Below are 22,772 nucleotides of genomic sequence, written 5' to 3'. Positions count from 1 at the left end.
CATCTCAACGCGACCACCCGAGAAAGGGAAAGGAGGCTCCATAGTAGGGTTCAGGATCCTGAAGATTGTATCTTCAAAGGCAGACCCACCATCGCAAACGTCGGTAGAGACTCCTCACGGGGAACCTTCGGTCCCTTACCCTACAAGGGATCTTTCTGACAGTGCTCAGTCAGCAAGCAGCCTTGGTTCAGTGCCATGGTCAGAACAGTAGTGCAAGCCATCAGGCCTGCTGTGTCATCTCACTCTTCAGTGACCTCCCATTCAACGGCACCAGTAGACCTACTGTGAGGAACTTTGACTACTCCCTTGAAAAGGAAAAGAGGAGAGTCAGACGCAGTTATATCCCCTAGGGGAAATTAACTCCTGTTAGGCCTTCGAGGCCTTTCCGTTCTGTGTCTTCTGCCGGACACACTCCTACCTCAACCCTGCCGAGGGAGTCGCACAAGGCTTGCATTTCCTCCCTTCCACCTACAGTGGAAATTTCCCCTCGCATGGAGAGAGTTCTCTACCACCGACGGAAGTCAGGAGGGACAATCCCATCCGGCCTTCGATGCTTGAATCCTACCTCCTTCCTCGTAAGGAATCAAAGGACTCAAAAGATACTTCCAAAGTAGTCTTCAAGGACCTCCAGGCCTGCAGGAACCATCAGTCACTCTGAGGATGCCTACGACCCACCCCGAGAGGAGCTGCCTTGGGTGGAAGGAGACTTCTCTGCTAGTATCACTTCGGAGGGGGGGAGCAAAAAGTCAGAACATGCATTCTTTTTATAAAGGTACTCGATGGGTTTATTGACCTGGAGAGAGACACACACACACACTCTCTCTCTCTCTCTCTCTCTCTCTCTCTCTCTCTCTCTCTCTCTCTCTCTCTCTCTCTCTCTCTCTCTCTCTCTCTCTCTCTCTCTCTCTTTTATTTTTTTGAGAATTGGTAATGTTACTTCTCTATTAAATGTGGTTTTGGTTGCTCAAGTCCAACTGATTACCACCCAATTTCCATTACTCCCATATCTAAAGTTTTTGAACGTCTTCTGGCAAAACATCTTTTCTGGGCTCCGAGCTGTGCCGCCCAGTGAAAATGCTCCTAAAGCACCATTTCTAAGGAATATAACTGCTATATATTACCAGAGAAAACCAGCTCGCTCACCTATATAAGGTGTCAGTATAATATACTGGGGCGTGATAATTCACAACGAGAGGTCTCGCACTATTTAGATATCTCCTCTTCAAAATCCCCGCCACAGCGAGGTGCCGATCAACACTACTACCACTAACCTAACCCACGCCAGTGACGTCACTCCTTTATAGCACGTTTTCTATGAACATTTGTATATTTTTCTCTTTGGTTTTTTCGTTCATATCTCATTTCTTTTTGCCGATGGCAGATTCCCTGGTCTCCATATCTAAGTTAAGTGCCAAGTCTATGAGTTTTGAGCTTTTGGGGGTAGCATTGCCATTAATTTTAATTTTATTCGAGGTTTTATATTTTCCTCTTGTCGGACCGCTTGCGGCTCCCTTGCTGGCTTGCTACTGCCTTCGCTCATTCTTAACGTATTGCAATTGGTCTTCCATACTTATTGTTTTTCGTTTCGAACCTTATTTTGGAGGTTTTTCTCACCGATTACACCTCATCATTGTGCTTTGGATATTATTTTGATGTTTTGATGATTTACTACGTATCATAGTTTTGAACTCGGTTGGCAAGCCTGCCTTCGGGCATGGCTTAGTTGGTTTCGCTACCGTATTAAGAGTTTATATTATTATATTATTGATATATTGATCTTATTATTGTGATAACCGTCTAGTTATCGCTTAGTTTGAGTGGGACTCTCGCGGGGCAGTTGTTATTTTATTTGTTTCCTACCGTTCGGCATCTACCCTAGGTAGAAGTTATGTTGGTATCCCTGTCCAGCGCGACGACTCCCGCTCTGGAGGGCTGCCAGCTATTAGGCCTATCCCCCTGCCATTCCCTTGCGTCTTTCTCTTACTAATTTTATTTTAAGTTACGCATGCCTATAACCAGTTCAATGTGTTACATCATTTAACATTATTGTACATTATTTTACACTATTTTATTGCTCATTCCGTTTATGATCATTCCGTTTTACTTATGTGGTTCCATCGGTCAGGTTGGTACTCCTGTCCTCCCTCATGCCCACGTGATCTCCTCTTGCCCTTTCATTGGTTAGTTCTCGTTGCCTCCTTCCCCCCAACATTATCCCCATTCGGGGATTCCTCTCGTCTCTCATGTTGCGTGAGCGGTTTGGCATTACGGATCGAGTCCTTCTCGTACCTCAGCCTTGCCACCACCTCCTCCCCCCCTCACACCATCCCTTCCTGGGATACCTTATGACTCACTATAGTTGGTACCGAGAACATCCACCGGGGTTTCAGTCTAGTACATTCATTCTCATGCCTTGTCGTAGCCCTTTTTCCCCGCCGCTCTGATTGGCCATCGGTCGGCTGGGGGAACTTGGTTGTGTATTGGTTATGTTTCGTTATGTACTGTATTATTTTAGTTTCTACTATAATGTAGAAATTTTTGTTCGTGGGGTATCACGGAGGAGCGGATATTTGTTGTTATATTATTCATTGTCGGTGTTCATTTGGGTTCTTGTGGCTGGCGGAGAGTCATTGAACTCCTTCCTCCCTCCCCTTTTGACTCCCCCTACCCCGGTAGGCATGTTACGACCCCGGGGTCTCTCATAGTTGTCTCCCCGGAGCCAACAGGTAGCATGTTATTATAACATGCTATTATAAAATTTTTATCCTATACTTCCCCAGTAACAACGGGGTAGTATATCTCCTACTATGACAATATTATTTCATTGAATGATCATATAAAATTACGGAATTGTTTAACAGGGAACATGTTATTATAAGGTAGTATGTTATTATAAACCCTTTTTTATTTTATACCTCCCTGGTAATGACGGGATGGTATATTCCTCGCTATGACAATATTATTTCATTGATAATCTTAACTTATTACGGAATTGTTTCATCAATGTCAGTTAATTTGTGATATTTTTTCCCCGGTTACTCTACCGGTCCGAAATTTTGTTCATAGCCTTTTGTCCCGATTTCATATCGGTCTATTTTAAGAATCCGGAACACCCGGATCTTTTTAGGTTATTAACCTATTATGGGATACTCATGTATCTGTATTTTATTCTATACTTCCCAAGTAGCGACGGGATAGTGTATTTCAAGCTATGACAATATTATTTCATTGATAACCTTATCTTATTACGGAATTGTTTTAACAATGTCAGTTTATTTATAGGTTTTTCCCCGGTTACTAAACCGGTCCTAGAGTTGTTCATAGCCTTTTGTCCCGGTTTCATATTGGTCTAATTTAAGATTTCGGAGCATCCGGATCTCTTTAGGTTACTGACCTGCTATGGGATACTCATGTATCTTTATTTTATTCTATACTTCCCCAGTACCGACGGGATAGTATATTTCTCGCTATGACAATATTATTTCGTTGGTAATCTTCACCTTTTATGGAATTATTTTAACAATGTCAGTTAATTTATGAAAAGTTTTCTCCCCGGTTACTATACCGGTCCGAAATTTTGTTCATAGCCTTTTGTCCCGGTTTCATACCGGTCTATTTTAAAAAATTCGGAACACCCGGATCTTTTTGGGTTACTACCCTACTATGGGACACTCTGTAGGTGCCCCTGTCGTTACTATCTATAATTTTAACTTCGGATATAATCTTTTGGGATTTTCATTTTATTTCCTTTGTGATTGATCGATTTAAACATTTATTCTCGATCTATTTATTTTACATTCCCAACGGAGTTACCTTGTTCATTAGTAACGATATACCCTCTTTCGGAGCTCGCAGTCTTCCATGACTTCTACCTTGGTGACCCTTTAGATCTGGGTGGGCGGGTTCGCCTGGAGTGTCAGGGCAAAGAGACCCTGTGTCTCTTCCTTTTAGGGGTTTTCAAGGAAGCACGTGGCTGATGTCAGGCCACGTCCTGTTGTCCCTAAAGTTAAAGCTACCCGCCAGCCCCTATCAAAGACTCACAGGTCTTCCAAATCACAAACCAGTGAAGACTTCTCTTGGGTCGAGAGCGAAGCTCAGCCTAAAACCTACGACCCCGGAGGCTCCCTTCGATCCGGCAGCCCTTTCAAGATTGATACAATGGCCTCTCGTGGCATGGTTGGTTTCGACCTGACCTTTCATTAGAAGGGGCCAGCGTCCGATCCCATGTATGAGGTAGAAATTCATTTCTATTTTGAACACGATGTTGTGTTGATGTGTTTCCATATTATGTATGTATGTGCGTGCGTACGTATATATACGTATATGTATGTATGTGTATATATATTATATTGCAATAGGTTCCCTTGTTAGCACCCTCACTGAGAGAGTGCTAAACCAGATAGCCTCGTACAGGGTCTCATTCGTTATGGGCTACCTCAACTGCACAATATATCATCCCGGATGCCTCTAAGCTCCCGGAATTCGTCGAAAGCAATCCGTGGAAGGCGGCCTTGCACTCTCCCTTCAAAGATGGTATGTTACCATCGAAGGGTTTGGCACCCGGACTGTAGAAGATTTTGAATTCTACCTGCCGGGTCTACAGTTCCCTCTCTCTGGTTTCGCATGCCTTACCAAGGAGACACTCGTAAGGTTTGACAAAGTCCCCAAAGAAACCGAAATGTACCCGAAGGGCAGGCTCAGTCCACCTGGGTCCGGCCCTTAAACGAGTGGGAGTGTGTTAACACTACGTTAACACCTCACAAGAGCCCGTACACGATGTTTCTAGTGGAGGAGTAAACCCCTACTCCGTGTGTCACTAAGAAAGTGGACCTTGCTCAGCAGGCAATAAACGAGGACAAGCCGTTACCGCAACTGAAGGAAACGGATCCGACTTCCCTCCTGTCCCCAGGGATCACGATTGCTGGACTAACGTCCCAGCGACCTTCACATCGGGTAAATTAAGCGCTGACTGTGCTTTCATTCAGTTCAGTGAGTGGCTACCCAGGCTTCCGGAATCCCTGATATGCCTCGAGTTCAAAGCCTGTATGCGCCTGAGTAGACCTATCAACTCGACTACAATGGCAGAAAAGACCTCTTTAATGTATGAAGAAGAACCACCTTTTAAGGTCTTGATGAAGTCATTACTTCAAACCTTACTGTCTGATTCCTACGACTTCTTTGCGGCCAGACGTTGTTGCTGTAGGCATGTCTTGTCTGAGGCCACTATCAGACATGAGCCTAACAAGCTCATTAAAGCCCCAGTCTGGGGCCCTGACTTATTCCCTGAGGATTTAGTCAACAACGTCGTCAGCGGAGCTGCTAGGGTCAATCAGAGCCTCAAGGTTCGATGGGCTTAGTCCCCAAGCACAAGTTCGAACCGGCCAGCAACCAATCTCGAGGTAGAAAGAGTCTGAGATCTTTCCATTCCTTCCAAACCGGCAGTCCCAACAGGTGGTTCAAACCATCCAGGTGGCACAAGGGAGTCAACCTTTCACTTCGAAGGGTCAACCCCAACAGCAATACGTGCTGGTTCCTCAGTCCCAAATAGCAACTACCTCCTATGCTACTTCCCCAGCCCTTAAGCCCACCTTTGAAACTCAGGGTGCTTTCCAGGGTTACCAGCGCGCCAGAGGCGCTAGCTCGAGAGGAACTTTTCGCAACAGCTACTCTCGAGGCCGAGAATTCCGCGGAGGCCAAGGAGGTAAATCCACAGCAAATCATTGGGAGTTCTCAGGTGGGGGGAAGACTTTACATCTTTCGGAACCGTTGAACGTTCAACATTTGGGCTTTCAGCATAATTTCCAAAGGTCTGGGGTGGAGTTGGATAGAAAGGCCCCCTCCACCAACCAGTTTTCATCAACATCCAACGGAAGAGCTAGTCGTATATGGAAACGATCTATTGCAAAGGGAAGCAATAAAGGAAGTAAATCGCTTTTAATTTCAGGATCACTTGTTCAGCGGGCCAAAGAAAGACTCAGAATAGCGAAGAGTAATCCTGGACCTGTCGCTTCTGAATTCTTACATTCAATGCGACAAGTTTCACATGCTGACCATCTCTCAGGTGCGGACCTTGCTTCTCTGTGGGGCCGTCACCTCCTCTATGGATCTTGCAGATGTTTGCTATCATGTTCCGAAAGCAAGGCATTTTCGTCCGTTTCTATTCTTCAACTAGGCAAAATTGCCTCTCGGCAACTACAGAGTGATAATCTCTTACAACAGTTTTGGTTCCAAATCAACTTCGAGAAATCTCGTTTGTCCCGAAGACAAGTTTCAATGGCTAGGATTCAATGGGTTCTATGCTCCCACACTGTCTCCCCCAACAGCCAAGAGGAACGATATAGCAAAACACAATACGTTTTCTCAAAGACAAATTGTCTTCCAGGAGAAATCAAGAGAGAATCCTGGGTGCCCTCCAGTTTACCTCAGTAACAGATATACTACTGAAGGCCAGACTGAAAGATATAAGCCGAGTATGGTGCTCCAGGAAAACGAGTAATATCGAGACAAAGGGCTCGACTCCAACCAATTCTGAAGAAAAGACTTCAACCATGGACAAAGGTCAAAATCTGGCAAATCTGTATCCTTACAATATCCACCCCCAAGCTGGTCATTCACACAGACGCCTCCTTAACAGGTGGGGGGGGGGGGAGGGGGGGGAATACTCTCAGTACAAGAAAGTCCAGGGACTATGGTCGACAATATTCCGCCAACTTCATATCAATGTTTTAGAGGCCATGGCGGTATCTTTGACCTTAGGCAACCGGCTCCAGCCAAAAACCAACATAGTGTATGATATGTGGTCGTCCTTTACACAAGAATATACAGTAATTCAAATAAAGCTATTGAAATTAGTATGCTAATTAGATAAAGTTAAAATGGTTTCATTTGGGAAATGTGAAGTATCCTTCAGTACCATGTCTTAATCTGTCTATTGGGAAAGCATAAACGTAAGCAATGGAAAAGGTTATAATTCTGTTTTTATTTATAAATATGATACTAAAATGTAAATATTCAATGCTTTATTATTAGATATAGTTAAGTGAAACACCAGTTTAGTAAAATTCCATGCTTTATTATTAGATATAGTTAAGTGAAACACCAGTTTAATAAAAATCCACTTTCATTTCCAACATAGTTGTAAATTTTTACCACAGTAAATGGATATACAGCGAAAGTTGGGACAAGCTGGGTGTAGAGAGAGGGAAGTGTAGCAAAGCAAGCCCAGTGCAATTTATCATGTCGCAAGATTTTTTATCGCGAATATTTGATTTTTCATTTAATAGGTACTGCAGTTCTTTGTTGCTGTGAGCAGATAGAATGCCTAATGACATAGTCCTAAGGACAGCATGCTTAAGAACAAAATGCTTAATTCCTCAACACGGACAAAATGCGTAACAGGCATAATGCCCAATGGACAAAATGCCTAATGGATAAAACATCTAAAAAGGGATAAAAAAAAGTGATCTAGATAACTTTGCACTCTTCATACTGCTATGAAATTCAATGCACCTAAGGTGGCCTGTTGGGGAATAAACACTGTACTTGGTTGTTCAGTTTTGATTTTTTTTTTTTACAAGCTTAGAGTGAGTTGGGTGAGTAGTTGAAACTTGTTAAAAGAATGGTGCCATCCTTCTAGAGAGTTCATAGTTCTTGGCAAATTTGATTCTATACTATGGTACACATTCCACATTTAAACATCGAAGGGTGGATGTCTTCGTCGACCTCTTTGAACTATTCCGAGCCATGTAATTTCAAAATAATTAAAGAATTCACTCAAAATTTTGTCAGTTTCGTGGTCGATTGAAGTAAAAAACTTTGTAAAGATCAGTCACATCCTCTGGAGGAACAAAAGCTAGGGCCTGTAATTGTTTGATTATGAAAGCATTGTCGCTGTGTACCAGCACTGGAGACCAAGGTTTTGTATTTTGTGCCAAAGACATTGACTGAAATGAAAAAAAAACAGCCAATGATTGAAGTATTTGGAAAACATATCTTCAAACTTTTTGTTGCTACTTGTTCATAATCAAGAGTCACAGACTCTGGGAAAAGACGCTGCTCTTTGAGGAACTCAAATATTGTATCAAGTTTTTTCATGTTTCTACATGTAACACAGTATACTGTCACGGCCACCATTCTCCTTCCCCCCGCCTGCCTTCCCTGTACAACAAGCAGGTTGCTTGTTAATTACTTGAGCACTTGTCACGTCTTCTAATTAGCAGTCGCAAGTGGGATTGCTTGCTCCCACCTCAACGTAAGCCAATCAGGATACGCCGTGACTGCTTCTGGCCTGTATATATACAGGGTCTGAGCTGGAATGGTAGTCACTGGCATCTCATTACTGCTACCCACTGCTACAAGTCTGCCTCCCTCACCTGTATTGTGTCTCGTCTTTGTATCGTTTTTGTGAACTTCTCTGCTGGTCGGCTTTTTCGGCTAAGTATTTTGTAACCTGTACCTCGTAATCCCCTTATCTCACCAGTGTGTTGTCCAGTATTAGGACAGTTATATTATCTTTATATTTGTGTATTATTTTGTGTGTATTATGTCTACTTTATATGTATATGTTTACTGTGCACTGAATTAAATTAAGGTTATGTTACTGAAATATTATTAATAGTAAACGCTCAGGCTGAACCAGCGGGTTACCGCTCGCCTCCCGTTTTGTCACCTGCTAGGCCTTATCAGCGATTTACTGAAGTCAATCCCTTAGAACTGGAGAAATTAAAATTAGACTATCAATTACAAATGCAAAGAGAACTGTTAGAAAGCGAAAAAGAAAGAGAAAAACTCAGATTAGAAGTAGAAAACGAAAGAGAAATCGAAATTCAAAGAGAACGAATCAAACTAGAAAGAGAAAGGCTTGCATTAGAAAGGGAGAAGCAAGAAAGAGAGTTAGAGTTATAATCTAAAGAGGTGGAAATAACAGAAAAAAGCAAAGAAAAGGTACTAGAAATACAGGAAAAACAGTTAAAATTAAATGTAGGTAACATGTCCTCCCTCCTTCCTGGTTTTTCTGAAGATGATGTTGATGGGTACTTTAAAACTTTCGAGATTATTGCTAACAAACAAGAATGGCCAAAGGATGAATGGCTTACCATCCTAACTCCAAAATTAACAGGAAAGGCTCTTAGGGTATATAACAGTTTAGATAGGCCTGAGGATTATGATTTTGTTAAGAAACAGGTCTTGTATGCCTATGCTCTTACTCCTGACGGCTACCGACTGAAATTCAGATCCTTAACCAAGTCCCATACCCAAACTTATGTTGAATTTGCCACTGATAAATTAAGACAGTGTAAAAAGTGGCTTGAGGCTATTAATGTAACAACATTTTCAGAACTAGTTAATGCTGTTGTCTTGGAGGAGTGGAAGAATAAGCTTCCCTTCCACTTGGTGAGATATGTGGAGGAAAGGGGTGAGAAGGAGCTGATCCGACCAGCAGAGTTAGTGGATGTGATCCGACCAGCAGAGTTAGTGGATGCTCAGGCGTTGATGATAGACACGTGGGGGAGTGGAGCTCGTAGGCAGAGCCCCAGTGTGAGACCCCCCTCTGGTGAACACCTTGCAGGAGTGGGGCGAGGTTTAGGAGGCAACAGTTCACGTCCTGCTCCCCAGCCAGTAACCTGTAATTATTGTAAGAAACCCGGGCATATGCTCCAAGAGTGTCGTCATCCTGGGTGTAAAGTATCCAAAAGTTCCAACTCCAAACACACAGTCACTTCTTCTAAGCCAATAGCAGCCTCAAATGTGCCTGGTCCTAATCTCTCTCTCTTTGACCCTTTTATCTCTCAAGGATTTGTGTCGATATGTAAGGGTGATCATAAGTACCCTATCACTATACTTAGAGACACGGGTGCAGCCCAGTCCATTCTATTATCCAATGTCATTCCGAACATTTCTGATTCTTACACCGGTGAAAAAGTTTTATTGTCTGATCTAACTTGTCAAACGTCTTATCCCCTAGCAGAAATTTATCTTGAATGTGACCTTCTATCCTCCCCTGTTAAAGTAGCCATACGTCAAGACTCCTTGCCTGTACTCGGAATTCAGTTTCTACTAGGTAATGATCTCGCAGGTACCCTAACAGTTCCTCCAGTGAAGACAGTAGACCAACCTTTACCTGTTAGTCCTACACATGATCTGGATGAAAGACTTCCCCACCTTTTCCCTGCCTGTGCTGTCACCCGGTCTCAAAGTAAGGTCTTAACTGCTCCCTCCGCTAATTCTTCATCCTTAACTCCATCTTTACCTACTACTCCTCCATCCTTTGGGAAGGATGATCTGATAAACAGGGCCATGAACAAAGAAGAACTCATTCAGGCACAACAGCAGGATCACACACTTTCTCATGTACTTCACACAGCTACCGACAAAACAGATATAGACACCACTCCATGCTTTTATTTTGAAGATGGAGTTTTAATGAGAGCATACAGACCACCTACCCACAATAAGTTGCAGTCCTGGTCAGAAACCCATCAAATAGTCCTTCCTACATCAGTTCGGAATAGTGTCATCAAATTAGCTCATGATGGTTTTGCAGGACATCTAGGTATCAGGAAGACTTCTCAAAGTATTGGAACATTTTTACTGGCCGGGGATGCGTAAGGACATTTCCAGTTTCGTGCGGACCTGTCACATTTGCCAGGTAGCGGGTAAGCCTAATCAAAACATTCCCAAGGCTCCCCTCAAGACAATTTCTATCAAAGAAGAGCCTTTCACTAAAATAATCATTGATTGTGTCGGCCCCCTACCTAGGACAAAGAAAGGAAACGAATATCTTTTAACTGTAGTCGATGTGACCACCCGTTATCCTGAGGCATTTCCCCTTAAATCCATCACTGCCAAATCTGTAATTGCACCTTTGCTATCTATGTTCACCTCTAAAGGAATCCCCTGTCAGATCCAATCCGATCAAGGTACTAACTTTACAAGTGCTCTCTTTCAACAGGTCCTTACTGAACTGGGAATCAAACATGTTGTCTCCTCAGCCTACCATCCACAATTGCAGGGGTGTCTGCAAAGGTACCACCAGACCCTAAAATCCATGCTACGAAAATACTGCCTGGAGACTGGAGCAAGTTGGGACACTAACTTAGATTGGTTACTTTTTTCTATTCGGGAAGCCAATCACGAATCTATGGGTTTCTCACCTTTTGAGTTGTTATATGGGCGACCCATAAGGGGACCCTTAAAAATATTGAAAGATCAGTGGTTCATGCCCAAGTCAGACAGTCACACTAATGTAAATGCATATGTTAAAAATCTACAAAGTAAATTACAGGAAGTACGCAAGTTTTCTAAGTCCCACTTGTCCCGGCTCCAAGGCAAATATAAAGCCCAGTATTACAAGAAAACGAAAAGTAGAACATTTAATCCAGGGGATTTGGTTTTGGCTTTTCTACCTATAACAGGGAGTCCAATGCAAAAGAGATTTTTAGGGCCATATAAAATTAAAGAACGGCTGGGACCACTTAACTATGTTCTTGAAACCCCAGACCGACGTAAAAAACAGCAGTTGGTACATATTAATCTGATAAAGTCCTACCTTTCCAGACCACCAGAAGAGGGTACCAGCAGTTTGCCAGTGACTCTTGTAACCATTAATGATGATGTAGCTCCTGTGGCAGTGACTTTGTCCGAGGAAAATGAAGGCACCCAATCCATTGACTTTCCCTTACCTACTAGTGCCTCATCGAATCAAGAACTATTGCTTCAGTCTGATGAGTATTTTTGTGGGCTTAACCCTTGTCAAAAACAGCAGATAATTCACTTGCTAAAACAATTTCCAACTATTACCTCAGAACATCCAGGCTCTTGCAATATTCTTAAACATGACATTCAATTAAAAGATCCAAACCAACCTCCCATTAGACAACGTCCTTATCACCTTAACCCTGTCAAGACTGAAATCCTCAAACAAGAAGTACAGTATCTTCTTGATCATAATCTAGCCGTACCTAGTCAGTCTCCCTGGGCTTCACCCTGTATCTTGGTTCCTAAACCTAATCAAACTTACCGGATGTGTACAGATTTCCGTAAATTAAACAACGTCACTGTCCGGGATGCCTACCCATTGCCACTCATTGAAACACTGCTAGATACAGTAGGAAATGCCTCTTTCATTTCTACAATAGACTTACTGAAGGGTTATTATCAGGTGCAGTTAACCCAAAGAGCCCAGGCCCTTTCTGCCTTTATTACCCCGTTTGGGCTCTATGAATATCAACCCGTTTGGGCTCTATGAATATCAGGTAATGGCTTTTGGACTTACTAATGCCCCTGCCACATTCCAGAGACTCATTAACTCCGTCATCCGAGACCTACCAGGAGTTCATGCCTACTTGGACGATGTGGTGGTGGTGGCGACCAACTGGAACGAGCACGTGGTGCGTTTGAGAGGACTGTTCCAACGGTTGGAGGACGTAGGACTCGTCATTAACCTCCAGAAGTCAGTGTTTGGTCGTGGCACCGTAACCTTCTTGGGTCATGTAGTGGGAAGCGGTACTGTGCGCCCAAAAGAAGCCAATGTGGAGGCGATCCTTTCCTTCCCTACACCCACGACACGAAAGGAGGTGATGAGGTTCCTCGGGATGGCGGGGTATTACCGTCCATTCTGCAGCAACTTCTCGACTGTGGCGGCACCCCTCACCACTCTGACTAGCCCTGCTCAGCCTTTCAAGTGGACTCCAGCATGCCAGATGTCTTTTACCCACATCAAGAACTTCTTGGCTTCTGAACCAGTACTAAAGGTACCCCTGATTATCTGCGGCCCTTCCACCTGCTGGTTGACGCGAGTGGAATTGGAGTTAGGGCAGTGCTGTTGCAACCAGATCCATCCTCCACCATTCTGCACCCTGTGGCTTTCTTCTCTGCCAAATTGAAGAGTCACCAGGTGGGTTACTCAACCATCGAGAAGGAAGCCTTGTCCCTGATTCTGGCCGTTAACAAGTTCAAATGCTACCTACAGTCTGCTTCATGTCCAATCAAAATATTCACCGACCACAACCCGTTAGCCTTCATCCAGAAATCCAAACTAACCAATCAGAAGATTCTTCGCTGGGCACTTACTCTTCAAGAATACCATCTCGAAATTCACCACATCAAGGGATCAGACAACATCATTGCGGACACCTTATCTCGTGCTCCAAAAGGTTAACCTCCTTCATGTCCCACTTCGGAGGTCTTCGGTGGGGGGGGTGTCACGGCCACCATTCTCCTTCCCCCCGCCTGCCTTCCCTGTACAACAAGCAGGTTGCTTGTTAATTACTTGAGCACTTGTCATGTCTTCTAATTAGCAGTCGCAAGTGGGATTGCTTGCTCCCACCTCAACGTAAGCCAATCAGGATACGCCGTGACTGCTTCTGGCCTGTATATATACAGGGTCTGAGCTGGATCGGTAGTCACTGGCATCTCATTACTGCTACCCACTGCTACAAGTCTGCCTCCCTCACCTGTATTGTGTCTCGTCTTTGTATCGTTTTTGTGAACTTCTCTGCTGGTCGGCTTTTTCGGCTAAGTATTTTGTAACCTGTACCTCATAATCCCCTTATCTCACCAGTGTGTTGTCCAGTATTAGGACAGTTATATTATCTTTATATTTGTGTATTATTTTGTGTGTATTATGTCTACTTTATATGTATATGTTTACTGTGCACTGAATTAAATTAAGGTTATGTTACTGAAATATTATTTGAACTCCCCATTCCCAGCATACCACAGCTACATGCGTTCCCTTGCGTTTCTTCACTTTTAAATTTTGTTATACCTTGGGTATTCGGTATGCAATTATATTTATTTTTTGTTATTTCACATTCTAACATCCAAGTTGTGACAATACTAATGGTAAAAGTCTTACTTTGGGACACAACACAATGCAACGTACTGTATAAAGCAGATTTCTGACTGGTGCACAGTTAAAAGTGCTATCACTTAACCACTTGTTCTTACTTTTCAAGACTTCCAAATTCTTTCTAGTTGTGTAAATAAGCACACTTTCTGATTCATACCATAAAATACGTTCACCTCTTGTAGTTATCGATAAATCTTCAATGGCACTTTCACACACACTTATACGTCTTACACTGCGTGCAAAGGAATCTTTCACCTGCATAGCACCGCATATGCTTAACAACAAATCTTGTGTACAGTGTATAATTACCGAAGATTTAGCTTCAGATTTGAGAGTGTGATCTTTTCATATTTTCTATAACTTTCAAAGCACTCATGCGTGCTTCATCTGTTGGATGCGAGTGATTGTTAGTATTTTTTTCAATTAAATTATTAAAAGTGATTATACTGGCACTACACAAAGCACGTTTTTCACACCTCCAATATGTACGTCATTCTTTTTTTCTGTTAAAAATGTATGCATATCCTTCAAATATTAGTTTTTTCCTTCATTGTTACTAGTGATGATTTCCATTTTGGACTGAAGGGCTTCTTACAAAAATCAAAATGAACGATAAAGAAATTTGTTTGAGGAAAAGAAGTGTGCGTTTTTTTCTGCCTTTCAAAGTGCAGAAAGAAAAGTAAAATGAACAACAGCTTGTTGGGTAGTTATATAGTTTTAATTGTAAGATCTTTACTAATCTCGAATAACTTTTTGTCCTTGGGTATTTTGTCCTACTACCCTTTGTTGCATATAGTAAGAGTGAAACCACGAAGTATAAACTTGCATAAAGTGCGGGCTGACTGTAATCGTCCAGATACTGTTCTTACACTTGGTATGACGATCATGATAATCATGATAAGCGTCCTACGGAACGCTATTCTTATTTAGATTTTTTTTTTTAGGGATAGAAAGCGGATAAGGGCCGCTGAAAGTTTCCCCCCTTCCCTAGGATCACTCCCCTATTGGAGATAGATAGAAGAACGGATCTGCAGACGTCGTAGATGTTGCCCTGAGTGTAGACGTTCAAAATGGCACAGTGCTGAGAACTCTCTCACCTCGTAAAACGAGTTTTAAGAGAGAATTCAACTTATCCGCTTTCCATTCAGGGTATAGCGATGAATGCTCTTACGATGGAAGTGAACTAGATTCCTTCCACTCCTCCTCCTCCCCCTGCTTCCTGTTATTACTTAAGGGGAAGGAAGATTATTAGGAAAAGTAAAGAGATCTACAAAGACGAAATATTCTCACCAGGATATCAACACTATTGATGAGGCCTCAATATTGAGCTTGGAAGCCTCTCAATTCGTTAAGATCATGAGGCTCATCCTCATTCAAGAGGTTCAGATGAGCCTCCCTTAGCGCAGGCTGCTATCAGACGGTGTGCTATCATCCTCATTTAAAAGATTCAGACGAGTCTCCCTTAGCGCAGGCTGCTATCAGATGGTGTGCTATAGACGTTACCTTCCCGCAGTCTGAGCCCTAGAATATGGTTTGACATGGGCCTTTCTAACCAGCCTAAGGGCACTCGAGTTTTTTAAAACTCGAGTCTATTGCTGAAAACTTGGTAAAGGCAAGTAGATAATCAAAATTCCCCCATTATCGATTTGGTGCCAGAGACATTTTTATATTAACTCTGGTGCCTTTCAAAGCTCACTTCCCATTTACCAAGATGTGGCCAACTTAGTACCTTCAATTCTAGCAGAAAGACTATTGAACTAACCAGGCACAATTTCGGGGACTGGAACTGACAAACATGGAGGTAGCCGCCATATCAGCCATTCAGACTTGCTTGTGAATAGATCACTGGTTTAGGGCACACTCGTTTTGCCGTTTCTAGAAACCTCAAAGACAAGAATGTATGGGAATAGTTAAAAGGAGCTTTCAAGATTTGATGCTTAGGCCATAGAGGTCCTCTTCCACCAGGATGTTTTCCTTTAAATTGTGTTCTTGAGTCGGCTTTAGACAGCTCTCCCCTAGAGATGTTACTGTTCTCAGGAACTCAGACCTAATGAATTTGCCTTCCCCTTTTCCATCTTCAGATGTTACTAAGGCTGTTGAGAAGTTAGAGAGACTGGAATAAAGCCCAATAGTAAGGAGAGCAGTGACACAGAGTTTTTCTTTCTACTCCTCAGAAACAAATGAAGAATTTGCCTTTTAGGTTACCTCCCCAACAGACACGTCTCCTCCCTCCCATGGATGCACGATAACCTGGGAGGTAGAATCCTAGACCTAACTTTCGTTGGAGAGGATGTTGTGGGCAGCAGTTCACGCTAGGGAGGGCTTGTCCCCCAGCTTACCACCAGTGGGGGATGTCTACAACACACTAGGTAAAGGTGGCATGGCTTAGGGGCTGACCCTTGGATGGCAGAAGCCCTCCGTTCAGGGTATCAGATCCCCTTCATAGACTTTCCACCTCGTCTGACCAGGAACCAGATCCAACCATATATGAAAGGATCTTCAAAAGATCTACTCTCATCAGAGGAAGTCTCCATGTTGCTAAGCAAAGAAGCAGTTGAAGTTTTCAACAACTTACCTGGCTTTCTCAGCAATCTATTCCTGGTAAAGAAGCTGATGGGAGGTAGAGACCTATATGGACCGCTCCCTCTTGAACATCTCAATTTTGCAGACAAGGGTCAAGATAAGAGACGCCAACCGTTCTCCAGGCCATCTTGAAGAATGACTACCTTCTTACCATAAACCTGAAAGATTCTTACTTTTGGGTCCCCACCCATTCTGTCTCAAGGAAGTATCTAGGTTTCCCTTTCAAGACAAGCTTGAAAGCTTTGGCCTATTTACAGATCCCCAAGTCTTGACCAAAGTCTTTGTCCTTGTCGCAGTCTGGGCACATGCCATGGGCTTCAGGCTCATTAGATACCTAAACGACAGGCTAATCTAGGTGCAATCCAGAGTGCTCTTGCTGAAACACAAGAGTCAGGGATACAACTGAACCTGCAGAAGTCCAGCCGTGTCCCCAACCAGGGCAACGGATCCCATATGTAAGTGAAGCTAAATTTTTAGGATTGATTTTTGATTCTAGGCTTACATGGGTTCCTCACTTAGTGGGGTTGAAAGCTAAATGTTTTGAGGCTCTGAATCTTAAAAGTATTGTCCCATATACATCAAGGGGGCAGATTGTAAAACTATTTTAAAATTATACAAGGCCTTAATTATTTCCAAAATTAGTTATGGTTGTGAAATATACTCCTCAGCCACCCAAAGTTGATTAAAGAGATTGGATTCAATACATCATGTTGGTATTAAGATTGTCCACAGCAATGTTTAGAACCTTGCCTATCCTGAATCTCCTTGATGCTGGAGAGTTACCTCTAGATCATTACCAAATGTCTTCCATTATTCTTAGTCTTTCAGACTGCAAGCCCTTGCAAGGCACTCAACATACTGTACTTTGAGTTGCACACAAAATCTCCTCAACCTTATGGTTTTCGGGTAAAACAATTATTAAAGTCTTGATGTAATTAGAGGTAAGGTGCCTCCATTTAAGATATCATCAACCCCTCCGTGGAAATTACCCGAGATATCTTTTTGGTGTTAAAAAACTATGCCGAATTAGAAGCTAGGTCTCTTTTTATGAAATGTTGAAAAACATAAGGAATCCACTTATATATATATATATATATATATATATACAGTATATATATATATATATATATATATATATATATATATATATATATATATATATATATATATATATATATATATATATATATATATATATATATATATATATATATATATATATATATATATATATATATATCGATGGCTCCAAATCTGATGCTGGTGTTGGAATTGGAGTATATAGTAGTTCTTTTAACTGTAGAGGTGCACTTCCTCCAAGATCTTCCATATTTACTGCTGAATTATATGGCATACTAACCACTATTAAGAAAATGTTAAAAGAGGAGGGCAATTTTACCATTTATAGTGATCCAAGAAGTGTCCTTCAAGCTTTAGAAGGTTTTAATTCTTGTAACCCTTTAGATTTAAAGATTTTAGAGTGGCTTTTAATTATTAGCCTAAAATGTTTAACAGTTCGATTTTGCTGGGTTACGGCACACTGGTGTGTCTGGAAATAAAGAGGCAGATTCACTAGTAAAGAATGCTGCAGCCGAGTTGCTACCTAGAAGGTATCCCATTCTCTGTAATGATATTTTAACAGCAATGAAGAATTCTATTTAAAACAGTTGGCAACAGCATTAGGATAGTTTAACCGATAATAAGATGAGAGAAATTGCGATTGTTATATCCCCTCAGAGGTATAATGGGATGCCCCGAAAATGGGGTTCTACTCTTTGTCTTCTCTGCGTTGGTCACACTCGGATGACACAAGAGTTTCTGTTTGCTGGCCAACACCAACCATATTACGATGACTGTTTCTTACCATTGACAGTGAGGCATTAGTTGACTGAATGCCCCACTTATAGCACAGAAAGAAATGGATATCTCTCTGAGGCTCGGGGTGAGGATGGCAGGTTCATCCTTGCCAAGATCTTTGGATGGTCGTACAATGCTAGTGGCATTTTTAAATTTATATCAGAAGCAGGTCTTTTTAATGCGATTTATCTTTTATAACATTTACTTTTCTGGTTTTAATTGAATATTCTTTCAATCTTTATTTATAATGAACAATATAGGCGTCAATGACTTTCGATGTCAGGATGCCAGAGAACTTCAAATCATTCATTCATTCATTTTCCCCAACCAGTCTCTCGGGTGCAAGCCAAAACCTTCCCTCCTGCAGACAGAGTGGCAAGGTTCAGGACTTTGGCAGCAACTTTTCTGAAAGGGAACCTCCTGCCTGCCCCTATGTGGCAGAAGTTATGTCACCTCTCCTGGGGAGATTGTATCTGCGCTTGGTGCAGTGGGCTCTAAAGGCCCAGTGGTCACAAGCCTCGGACCATCCTGCAACCCTGCTTCGAGTACCTCAAGAGGTGATATCAGACCTCCTGTGGTGGCTGAATTAGGAGAACCTAATAGCGAGAACACTCCTTTAGGCTCCTCTCCCACAGCTCGTACTGTTCACAGGTGCATCTCGCCAGGGAAGGGATGCTCATCTGGGAAAAACAGATCTCGGGTCTGTGGTCAGAAGAGGACATGAACTTCCATATAAACTTCTGTTATTCCACTTCGCAAAGACTGAAAGGTCACTCTGTGGTGTTGATGAGCGACAACTCCACGGTAGTGATTTAAATCTCCAAAAGAGGATGTGTAGCCTCTCTCCTGCTGTGCAATCTAGTAGTAGAGATTTTCAAGTGGACACAGTCGCAGGCAATTTCTCCTTGGCGAGGTACATCCCCGGCAAAAGAAACGTCATTACCGGCCATCTGAGCTATCAAGGAACAACAGTTGGTTCAGAATGGTTTTTGCTTCCTCTAGTGGCGAAGAGACTTTTTGTGGGGTTTCCCGTCTCTGGACATGTTCGCCACCCACCTGAATCTCAAACTCCGGTGTATTGCTCTCCAGTCCCAGACCAAGCTGCAGTGATGGAAGACACGATTTCCACACCTATGGGATGGTGTAGACTTTATGCCTTCCCACCACTTTCTGATTCGTCAGACACTGAACAGAATCAGAACATCCAAGGGAGTCAGAGTAATGCTAGTTGCGCCAAATTGGCCAGCAGTATAGTGGTTCTCAGACCTGGAACTTCCAGAATGCCCAAACCTGCTACGCCAACCACACAAAAAATTCCATAATGCAGTGCATTGCCTATCCATTCATGGCTGGAGACTATCCAGTGTCTCCTCAGAAAGAAAGGCTTTTCAAGATCAACTGTGAGTCGGCTTTCCGTATACCAACGAAAGTCTTTTCAGCAGTTTACCTGACTAAGTGGAAAATCTTTGATTGGCGTCGTAGGGGAATATTTCTCCCTTCAAAGCCATATTCCCCTGATTGCAGACTTTTGTTTTCCTAAGGAACAAGAAGGCCCTTTCAGTCACTGCGGTAAAAGGCTACTGCTTGACCTTGAGCCAAGCATTCAAACTGAAAGGACCTGACCTCTCAAGCTCTTGGAAACTCTCAGCCTTGATTATAAGTTTCAAGCTGTCTTGCCTCCGCGAGAACTAAAGCCCCAATCCTGTGATGTAACTAAGGTTCTACGAGCCTTGAAAAAAATCCCCATGTAAACCTATGCATAAATTTAGTCAGAGAAATTACCTTAAAGACAGTCTTCTTCCTTGCCTTTAGCTTCAGTCATGAGGGTGAGTTAACTGCATGATGGTCAAAACCCAAAATCCAATTGATGATATCAGATTTGACTTTCACAATCTTATCTCTAAAAGAGGTGACTGATGACATAGCGGTCATGTTGCCATGTCCTGTTAAAACACTATGTAAATATCTAAAGAGAATCCAGTATCTTAGGCTTAGAATCTCCCATCTGTCTGTGAGCACAGGCCTCTCCAAAAAAAAAGTTTCCAGAAACACTTTCTTTCTGATTGAGGTTAACTATCATTTGAGCCTATAAATCCTCAGGGGAAGTGTCTCCAATGGCCCCCTCGAGCATGTGATGTACGTGGGCTGGCTGTAATGTTAACGTTCCGCAAAAACCCCACAATCGCTCAAGCTCTAAAAGTAGGAGTCTGGAAGATTGCACACACAGCACACTGGACAACTTATCCATAGGACCCATTGTTGCTGCACAACAAAGTGTCTAATGTAAGCTCTCTTGGGATAAGTAACTGCTTTTATCTCAGGCATCAGTTATTCATTGCATTATAATGGGTGTTTGACTTTGAAGGCGAATGGCAATTTTGATCGAACTTGAAGTCCCTACTTAAAACCTTCCTAGAGCAGGTGAAGTGTGTTGTTTGGCTGATATATTAATATATTTATATTACAAGCCACTTGATATTCATATCACTTCACCCTGGCAAAGCTCTTTAGAAGGAACAGGAAGTTCTGCCTTGTGCGAGCCGGCTGCACTGCTCGCAAATAATTCACTTTGATCTCTTGCTATTATTAGTAATTGTATCTTGAGAAAAAAAGGTAGACCACCTACCTCATGGAGACTTCCTCCCACCTGAGGAAAACTCCCCATTAAATGACTTGGAAGTTTGTATCCACGTAGGAGTAAACTACAAATTTTATATATTTCCTAGCTATACAAACCTGAGTCATTTACCAAAAGTTTTAAGTGCTTGATACAAGCGAGACTCATCATTGGCAGCAGTTGCCTAGTAACGCAACATGACAATCTACCAATTTCTTTTTGATTGTCTGGCCCTAGTAAAAGAAATCAAAAGTAACCCCATTAAATAACTCGATTGTATGGCTAGGAAAAATACAAATTATGTGAAATGTGTAGTTTTTAACAATTGTAATTGTTTTAAATGAGATATTTATAGTTTGGTAAGAATTTTTTATTTACATTTCCGGACAGAATTTGTATTTTTAAGATATTAACATTTTTGAGAAAAAGGTTTTATGGCTAAGATTTAGATTTCCTGTTACCATTTTATTATTCATTTGTGTACTATATTTACTATGTATTTTATTTATCAACTTTAATATAAATATTTGTCCTCCCAAGTTCAGCTTGACTCATTGGGCTGGTTAATCTCCTCTCTTTTAATAGTAAGAACTAGACAACCTTGTGTTTTTTATTGCTTGATCAATGGTTGAAGGTTGAGTGCCTCGAAATATTATTTTGTGATCTAGTTTATTAATTTCATATCCCTTTTTCAGGATTTTTTTTAGTTTGGGATGCCTCCCTTAGAAGATTATCGTAACTCGTGAACGTTTGTGTAACGGAGCCTGCTAACCTTTTGAGTTTCCTCTACACAAGGTAACAAGCTGTAAGTTGGTATACAAAGTTAATTGGTTTGAGTGTGGTGTCTTTGAAAATTGGCAATTATTTTGAGGAACAAAATTTTGGTATATCTCTTTCCCCATTACCAGTTTTCACCTTTTTCTGTGTACATTAGTCAAGTATATTACACATAAGAATTCTAAAGCAATCCTGTAAATCATAGATGAAATTGAGCCTAGACTTTGTTGTTAGAACTTAGGGTTTACAGCTTTCATTCTCCCCTTCCCTTATAGATTCATGATAATCTGGTATGTATTTTGCAAAACAGCAACCATGGAGGCACAAGTTGAAAGTATAATACAAAAGTATAATTGGTGAAAAGAACTAGTTGAAATTCATGGATGAAGGGTGTGCCTATTTTTATGTACAATACCTATCTATTCCATTGATATGTATGCTTATAGGATTAAAAAAGGGTGTATTATTGACAGTGGGAATGTCCATACTAAGAGTCCAAATAACAATAAAATTTGGAATATTTACTTTCTTTAAGGAAAAGAAAACTAATGTAGATGTGAAAGAATTCACTTATAAGCAAACTAGTAATCTACATAATACAGTATACAAATAAATTTAGGTAGATTTATAACCAGGTTCCTTGGATTATGAAAGTTTTGGGTGCAAGTTTGTAAACTAAAACACTTGAATTATAACAATTTTTCCCATAAGAAATACAGTTATAGCTCTCTCCACAATAGGATCTGCTTACAAAATTTTCATGCTGCAAAACGAGATGCGAATACTTTTATGACTTGCATTGCAAAAAAAATTCTTGTTGGGAAAATAGGTTTGCCAACCAGGCCAGAATATAATAATCACCCATTAAAAAAGTATTAGAAAATGAGTTTACACAATAGAGATTGTACTGTATCTCTATAGTAGGGTTACTATAATAGTACAGTACATATGTTACTATATATTTTGTACAGTATAGTACTGTATGGTTTGTATTATTTTCCATTAATTATTACATTGTGTTCATGACTACTTAATTTATAGTTAAGTTAGTTTAGGTATATTGAATGGTTCAAATGTATTTTTGCT

At 41.6% G+C, this 22,772-nt stretch overlaps 1 long non-coding RNA gene across 1 annotated transcript in view; it reads left to right on the top strand.

The window, feature by feature from the left end:
- The window catches only part of LOC137625015 (uncharacterized), a 50,264-nt gene extending 28,050 nt beyond the window's left edge, over positions 1-22,214 (top strand). Inside the window, exon 3 of the long non-coding RNA XR_011040800.1 lies at positions 21,605-22,214. This is a non-coding gene — a long non-coding RNA (uncharacterized lncRNA). The remainder of the gene's footprint in view (positions 1-21,604) is intronic.
- Positions 22,215-22,772: the final 558 nt, after the last annotated feature.

The sequence above is a fragment of the Palaemon carinicauda genome, chromosome 31 (genome assembly GCF_036898095.1).
Source record: "Palaemon carinicauda isolate YSFRI2023 chromosome 31, ASM3689809v2, whole genome shotgun sequence".
Taxonomy (NCBI): domain Eukaryota; kingdom Metazoa; phylum Arthropoda; class Malacostraca; order Decapoda; family Palaemonidae; genus Palaemon; species Palaemon carinicauda.
Note: the sequence above shows the minus strand (reverse complement) of the source record. Positions and strands in the feature narration are given on the sequence as shown.